The sequence below is a fragment of the Ailuropoda melanoleuca genome, chromosome 10 (genome assembly GCF_002007445.2).
Source record: "Ailuropoda melanoleuca isolate Jingjing chromosome 10, ASM200744v2, whole genome shotgun sequence".
NCBI lineage: Eukaryota > Metazoa > Chordata > Mammalia > Carnivora > Ursidae > Ailuropoda > Ailuropoda melanoleuca.
This window is the reverse complement of record NC_048227.1, coordinates 49826317-49835069: the sequence shown is the minus strand read 5'-3', so window position 1 is coordinate 49835069 and position 8753 is coordinate 49826317. Positions and strand designations below refer to the sequence as shown.

At 44.0% G+C, this 8753-nt stretch overlaps 1 pseudogene; it reads right to left on the bottom strand.

Annotated features, from left to right (window-relative positions):
* Window positions 1–996: 996 nt before the first annotated feature.
* The window catches only part of LOC117804211, a 21454-nt pseudogene continuing 13697 nt past the window's right edge, over window positions 997–8753 (bottom strand).

Sequence of the window (8753 nt, the reverse complement as noted above, 5' to 3'; positions counted from 1 at the left end):
CTCTCCCCTCCTCCCCCTCTCCCAGCTCTTCCCTAAATACCTCTGAAGTTTGTCCTATTCTCATTTTGCTCACTGCCATGCCCTTAGATGAGGCTGCTATTACTTTTCACCCACGTGGCTGCACTAGCTACCTGGTCTTGCTGCCCTCTCTCATCTTCCTGCTAGCCAGGCTCCACACAGCGGCTATAACGTTCTTTACACATTTTGAATAGGATCAAGAAACTTCACTTCTAATACCATTTAATGGCTCCCTGGTTAAAGGCAGAATCCAAAGTTTTAAAGATGGTGTGTCCCTGTGTGGTCTGGTTCCTATCCATGTTCCAATTTTCCCTCCTGCCTCTTGCCTCTCTTTCCTCTAACTCCAGAAGTGCTTTTTTTTTTTTTTTTTTTTTTTTTAATGTTGTCTGCTCCTTTACTGTTATCCTCTCCACTACCACCACCAAAACCAAGCAGGGTCTTGGTTTCCTTTCCCCGGAAGGTGCTACCTCATTCCCAGGCAGATGAGGGAGGATAGGTTCTCCCTCCCCCAGCTTGGAGCCAGGGCGGGGAAGTGACACGTGGTGATGGACGGATGCAAGGCACGATAGACGGACAGGAAGGGCCAGAGAAGGTCCGGTCAGGAAGGGGCTACTCCAAGCAAAGCCCCACCTTTCCCGTCTTGCCTCTGGGGGTAGGAGAGGCATGACTGACCATCAGAGCCAGGGCGGTGCCTAGCGGGTCACAAGCCTTTGTGGGGTAGTGAACATCGTGTGTTCTCAGCACCGCTGGTGCCTGGAGTTCCAAGGCACAGACACCTCTTGGTCCTCTTGGCCTTGGTTCCCCCACAAGCCAATAGTGGCAGGAAGGGGTACACGGGGAAAGTGGCTCCTGCCCTGGGAGCCTCACAGGCTGTACAGGAGAGTAGCCAGCCTGGGGTGGAGGCAGCTGGATCTGAGGAGTGGCTGACCCACACATCACGGAGGCTCTTACCGGGTGGCACCCCCTGGAAGAGGACATCTAGATCCCAGAGCAGTCCTGGAGGGTCATGGGTTTCAGGGGTCTCCCCCCAGTGGGCTGAGCTTGTTGAAGGTGGGCACTGGGGACAGGATGTGGGCGGTAGCGGAGCAAGGGCGTTACCGCATTGGGAGTGTAGGTGGGCGGTAGGGCGTGGATAGCTGCCCCCGAGGGGAAGCCCCGCAACTCCCACTGGACATCCCCCAGCGTCTGGGGTATCCTGCGGTAAGCAGAGGGGCCAGGCTCTGTGTTCAGGGGAGAGGGGTGAAGGGTGAGGGCCTGCTGGTTCCCCCCCTGGGTAGTCTCCCTCTTTGCTCTCCTGGCCCCAGGGAGGGACAGAGGGGCCACAAAGTCCCCTCAGAGGGCAGGGCTGTAGCGGGCGCTACCTCCTCCCTACGGCGCCGAGCACCTGCCCCACCTGGGCCACTCTGTCGTGCCCCCCTCCTGAGGTCGCCTAGCAGACACGATGCTGAGGCCCTCACTGGGCGGTGGCTATGGACCGGGCCACCAGGAGGGCCAGCCGCGCAGCACGCAGGGGCCCAGGTCCTTGGCGACAGCTCCCCGCGTGCCCCTGCACTGCCAGCACTGGCACGGGGCCGTGTTCTGCAGCCAAGGCACGTAGCCCAGGATCAGGCTCACGGCCACCGACCTCTCATGAGTTGCCCTGGGCCTGGGGCTTCACAGGCTTTTTAGGCACCTTGTGGCAGCATTGGAAGCAAGGTTGGAGGAGAGGTTGTAGCAGATGGAATTCCTCCAGCGCTCGTGGTCATCCCTGAAGATGGGGACCGAGACCTGGACCCTACGGATGATCTGGGCCAGTTGTAGCCTGTGGGAGGGTGCGGCCTGGGTCACCAAGGCAATCATGGCCAGGGGGCTGTGGGGGTCTTTGCAGGCCACAGATTATCTCCTTCCTCCTCTCTGGAGGCTGGGAGGACAACACTGAACCCGACCAGGAGGCCCCAGGCATGGGTTGCTGCAGCGCCCCATGCAGGGGAAGCAAGCAACGTGTGCAGGGGCCAGCTGGGGGGGGGCGGGGAGCAGGGCCATGGAGCGCTGTGGGGACAGAGGGCTGGGGGCCTGAGGCCGCCTCAGGTGCTTTTCAGTTCTGCAAATAAGCCATGCCCTCTCTTCCCTTTGGGAATTCTCTCTCTTTTACCCTCCTCTCTACCCTCCCACCTCCAGCTTTATTTCTCAGGGTGACGTCCTACTCATCTTTCCAGTTTTTGTTTACTGCTTCAAGGAATTCTTCTCTGAGATTCCCTCTGCCTCCAAAAATATCTGACTCGTGCACACTATAGCTCCTTTAGGCTAATACTTAGAATACCGTATTTTAATTGCTTATTCATCTCTATCCCCCACTATTTCATGAAATCTATGAGGGCAAGGGCTCTATCTGCCCTGTTCGCTGTTGTGCTCCCAGTGCTTAGGACAATGCCTAGAATATACTAAGGGGTAAATCATTACTTGTAGCAGAGAGTGTAGGGTGATGGGAAAGTAAATGACCAGGAACCAAACTGCCTGCGTGCAAATTCTGAGGCTGCCAATTACTTGCTGTCTAATCTTGGATAAGTTACGTAACTCTCTACATCCAGCTTCCTTATCTGTAAGATAGGGATTAACAGTGCTTCACCTGATGTGGTTGCTGAGAACACGGAATTAACACACGGACTGTATTCAGAGCAACACTTGGCACAGTAAACACCCAAGGGACTCCTTATTTGTCAACATACTGAATGCGGCCATTAAAAAATAATAGGAATCTTATCTACCTGTCTTTCCATCACCTATCCATCTGTATCTAGAGCTGTATCTTTAGCTGAAAATGGCCATTTCTTTACACACCTTTATGAACCAGTTGTGCATGTTAAATTGAAACAGTGACTCAATTAGTTGAACACGTTCCCTGTTTGAATAATGTAAACATCAACCTAGAATTTCATCTATTTTTTTTTCCTGTCTGTTCTTACAGTGATCTCACCCAGCATCACCAGCAGTGAATTTGGCTATCATGCTGGTCATGTCTGCCTTTATATCCATCTCTACAACCTGGCATTATCAGGCTGACTGAATTTTCAAATTAGAGCTTTCCTTAATTTTTAGAGTCTTGAAATGGTCTTTCATCTACACAGCGTGACCTGAGGCAGAGGCAGTCACACCATTTTTTCAAGGAGAAGGAGATTTCCAAACATCTTTTATAAGAAGGAAAATAGAAGCTTAGAAAGGCCTAGTCATTTGTCCAGAGACATGTATCAGTTAATACTAAAACCAGGATAGAGAGCCAGCATTCTGTGGCTCTCTTGAATTCACATTAAAACATTACAATATATTATTAGGAAAGAAAAACTCAAGTATGAGAACAGAAAATATGGTATTCTTTTTGAAACTCTGACTATGAATTTATGCTACACTGGTCCAATTTTCTCATACGGTGAAAAGCATCAATAAACAGAGGTCCTTCAGTGTGGGTATGTATGTCTATACGGACACGTATGTTTCCCTCTTCCTCTCCTCTCGGTCCCTCCCCCCATCTATCTGTAGATGTCAATACTATATCGCCTGTGCAAATAAAACGAAGCACTGGAGAAGACGTTAGATAACAGTTGCTAGTTCTTCTAGTTGCTTTGGGGCCAGAATTCTGTTCAATTTTTAGCTTATCTCTTTGGAGAGTGAGGTGCAAATCTTTCGTCCGTGTCCTCGGTGGCCTGCAGTCTTAAATCCTAGGTTCAGCTATGTGAGCAGTGCTCGTTTCCTTCTTTCCTTTTCACCCTGTCAATCTTCTGCTATGATGCCCCCTCCATCCCGGAGGACGCTGCTTCCTAACTGCTTTCTCATTAGTCTTGGGCAATCTAGCTTCTGTTTTTTTCACTGGATGTACAAATAACAAAAGTCGCCTGTGTTCCTCTGACATTTTCTTAGCTGTGATTCACCTTGAAATGTCTTTCTAGGTAATGCTGTGCATCAGAAGACACCCCGGCTGTGTGGCAAGGAGCCTGCGCTGCTCCAGGTCACGTCACCCTGGTTCTCTCCTGCTTTGCCCTTCTCAGCTTCCGCCATTGGCTCTAGTTCCTTCTTGCATGTTCGACAAAGGACTCACCAAATTGAAGCCTCTTCTTTTTCTTCTCGAATCTCTGCACTTGGAGTGTTCCATTCTCCAGTTTGTGCTGAGCTTCACGAAGGGAGGAACTCTCTCTGTCTTTCTTCTGTATCTATTCCTCATACGTGCACAACACCTGGGTCATGGTAGGTGCTCAAAGAGGTCTGTTGCCTTGTGCTTAAGCTGTGCGGATGATTCCAAAATTTAAATCAATAACTGACTTTCTCAAACTCTAGTTCCAATTACATTACCTACTTTCTGTGCATTTCCAATAACGGTAAAAGTAGCTATTGCTATTAAGCACCCACTGTGGGTTAGTCAGTCTGCTAGGGGATTGTAATACATTATTTGTACTCTATGCAACAGTCCAAGGTACACATTGTCATCAGTGCTTACTATGGGACAGATTCAACATCCACTTGGATGTCTGGTAAGCATCTCAAACTTATGGCCAGTAAAAAACATTTGCCCCAGATCTGCTCGGATCCAGTTTTTCCATCTCAGGAAGCAGACCTCTATTCATGGTTTGCTTTGCTTTCTAACACCCAATCCATTAACATGTCCAGTTGACCGCAAAAAGTACTTCTAATCTATCCAATTTTCTTCATTTCCCAGTTCAGGCCGTGATCCTCTTCTCCAGGCCGGTGTAAGGGCCTCCTAACTGGGCTTTCCTTTGATTCCCCGCTCGCCATTCTCCACGCAGCAGCCTGTGGTCCTTAATCAGATCATGTTACAGGAGTCATTACATCCTGCTGTGGCTGCAAAAACTATTTACTGGTTTGATTTGATGGTATCGGCAGTGTGGCTGCACTCGTGCTCTACTTTAAGGCAAATGTTTGAAAATTTAAGTTAGCTGAAAGTATAAACTAAGGATTGATTCACCTATGAAGGGATTAACATCTGCACCCATAAGCAAACCTAAGAAATGATTATTTTATTAGACAATGCTATACTGTATAGAAACATAGTATTCCTTTAAATAGCAGGCACTTAAAATATTAGCTCATTTAGCATAATTTATTTACAAAACACTTTGAAGGAATATATTGAATACATAATGTGAGGGACATTTGTACCCGCATATGGATAATGTATGCTTCTTAAATTGTATAATCCTATTCAAACAAGTGCAAAATAATCTCTCTTATAATATTCGTATTGCCTATAATTTTGATTTTCATTGAAATCTAACTAGTGGAAGAACAAACAACCAAAGACAGAAGTAAGATAGCCAAAGGAGCTGTCATTCATGGTTCATGGTTCTGGCTTTTTAAACCACTGTTATGCATTTGGGATCAAATTAGCTGGTACTGGCTGTGTGAGACTCAGAGATGTCACCTTCTCTGGTTGTTTCTGGACTCAGGTACTCTTGTCCAGAAGGCAAATGCTTGGATACTAAATATAAGTCCTACTTTTTTTTTTTTTTAAAGTAGGCTCCATGCCCAGAATGGAACCCAGTGTGGGTCTTGAACTCACGACCCTGAGATCAAGACCTGAGCTGAGAGCAAGAGCCGGATGCTCAGCCTACTGAGCCACCCAGGTGTCCCAAGTCCTGCTTATCTTGATACAGTGTGACAGTTTGCAAAATTTCTCATACACATAGATTCAGGTTCATGTTTTTGAACAAGTATTTGTAAAAAAAAAAGTCATTTTTTATTAGAAAAATACGACTTTTAATGATTATCAGTGATTTATCAGTAATGCAGATATTCATCTCTCTTTTGATTTGTGGAGACAGGTTGTGTCTGAGAATTGTTGTGTTAATGTCTGCTTAGCTGGTGCAATTTTCACTAAAAAATATTTACCAATTTGTTAAATGATCTGAACTTGCTCTAATAGAAAAACAAGGGTGGAAAACGTCAAAACTTTTTCTACATTAAAGCGTTTTTTGAGAGGTTTTTTTTATATGCTCTTGGGTTTTTCCTGAAGTTTGTAAGTTTAAGAAATTATTGACTTTGGTGGAGAATTTGTTACTTAGAAGATCTCCTTGTTGACTATTTGCAAATAATGTAGTCACTATTCAGCTGTAAAAAATAATCAAATTGGGGCACCTGGGTGGCGCAGTCGTTAAGCGTCTGCCTTCGGCTCAGGGCATGATCCCTGTGTTCCGGGATCGAGCCCCGCATCGGGCTCCTCCGCTGGAAGCCTGCTTCCTCCTCTCTCACTCCCCCTGCTTGTGTTAATAAATAAATAAAATCTTTTAAAAAAATAATCAAATTAATGTAAGGGAAAACAAAATATGAGGAAATTTTAATCCAAATCTCCATCAAGAACGAGATTACATTTTGGAAATTTAAGATGGTCAGATTCTAAATTTTTCTCATTCATTCCCCTTTTTCTTTCTCTTCTTCCCTTCTTTGTGGACTTCGCTTCCTCATGTTAGCTCTTACAGCCAAGGGTTACATCCTAGTTAATCTCTTCTCCCTCTGCATGAAATTTAGCGTCGCTGCTCGGTTTACTCACTTCCTTGGCGTCAACTGTGCCCATGACAATGACAAGCAAATTTAAATCTTCATACTTTACCTCTTCTCAACACCCGAGCTGTTTTTCTAGGAGTAACTCAAACTCAAAATGTGCCAAAGTGAACTTACTACCATCTTAAACTTCCTTTTCTCACATTTCCATCTTGGTTAATGCTTGACGAAGGGACTCACCATCTCCTCGGTGGCTCAGGCTGGAAACTACGTCGTCACGCACTCTGATCTCCATCTCACTCTCCACCTGTGTTCCCAGGGTCACCAAACCCTGTTAGTGCTGCCACCAAATATCTTTTTGTTTTATTTCTTCCTGTGCAGACCTATCATAATGACTAAAGTCCTCACCATCTCTTGCCTGTGGTTTTGCAACAAAATCTTAACAGGTCTACTTGCCTCCAGTTTTCTTGACAGGTGTGGCTGATACCTCACTGTGGTTTTGATTTGCATTTCTCTGATAATTAATGATGCTGAACACCTTTTCATGTGTTTGTTGGCTATCTGTATGTCTTTGGAAAAATGTCTATTTAGGCCTTCTGACCATTTTTCTTTTTAATTGGGTTGTTTGTTTTTTTTGGTGTTGAGTTCTTTACATGCTTTGGATATTAACCCTTTATTGGATATCTGATTTGCGAGTATTTTATCCCATTCCATAGGTTGCCCTTTCATTTTGTTGATGGCTTTGTTTTCTGTGTAGAAGCTTTTCAGTTTGATGTTGTCTCACATTTTTTTTCTTTTGTTGCCTTTGATTTTGGAATCAGATCTAAAAATTCAACACCAACACTGATATCAAGAAATTTACTGCCTATGTTTTCTTATAGGCATTTTATAGTTTCGTGTCCTACATTCAAGTCTTTAATCCATTTTGAGTTAATTTTTGTGTATGGTATAAGATAGTGGTCTAGATTCATTCTTTCCCATGTGGCCATCTGGTTTTTCCAGCACCATTTATTGAAGTGAGTGTCCTTTCCCATTGTGTATTCTTGGCTCCTTTGTCATAAATGAACTGATAGGTTTATTTCTGAGCTCCTTATTCTGTTTCATTGATCTAACTGTCTGGGTTTAATGCAATACCATACTGTTCTGATTACTAAAACTTTGTACTATAGTTTGAGATCAGGGAGTGTGATATCTTCAGCTCTGTTCTTCCTTAAGATTACTTTGGCTATTCAGAGTCTTTTGTGGTTCCAGACAAATTTTAGAATTGTTGTTCTAGTTCTGTGAAAAATGCCATTGGTGTTTTGATAGGGATTGATAGGGACTGAATCTGTAGATTGCTTTGGGTAATATGGACATTTTAACAATATTCGTTTTTTCAATTCATGAGAACAGAATGTCTTTCCATTTACTGGTGTCTTCTTCAGTTTCTTTCATTAATGTCTTAGAATTTTCAGCATGTTGGTCTTTCACCTCCTTGGTTAAATTTATTCCGAGATATTTTATTCTTTTTGATGCAATCATGAGTGAGGTTGTTTTCTTAATTTCTCTTTCTGATGGTTTGTTATTAGTGTTTGGAAACACAAAGTATCTGTGTATATTGATTTTGTATCCTGCAGTTGTACTGAATTCATTTGTAAGTGCTAATAGTTTTTTGGTGGCGTACTTAGGGTTTTCTATATGTAGTATCATGGCATCTGCAAATCGTGACAGTTCTCTTTTTTCCTTTCCTATTTGGATGCCTTTTATTTCTTTTTCTTGACTAACTGACATTCAAGCTAAGACTTCCAATACTATGCTGAACGAAAGTGGCAAGAGGGGGCATCCATGTTTTGTTGCCGATCGTCTGTTGGGTTACTATGACGTTAGCTGTGAGCTTGTCATATATGGCCTTCATTGTGTTGATTATGTTTCTCTCTATTCACTTGTTGAGTGTTCAACATCATGAATGGATGTTGCATTTTGTCAAATGATTTTTATGCATCCATTAAGATGGGATGATCATATAATGTTTAACTTTATTTTGTCACAACAATAAATTTGCAAATATTGAACAATCCTTGTATCCCTGGCACAAATCCCACTTGATCATGTTGTATGGTCCTTTTAATGTATTGTTAAATAATTAGTTTCTTAGCGTTGTGTTGAGGACTTTTGCTTTATGTTCATCAGGGATATTGGCCTGTGATTTCCTTCCTTCCTCCCTTCCTCCCTCCCTTTTTCCTTCTTTCTTTCTTTCTTTCTTTCTTTCTTTT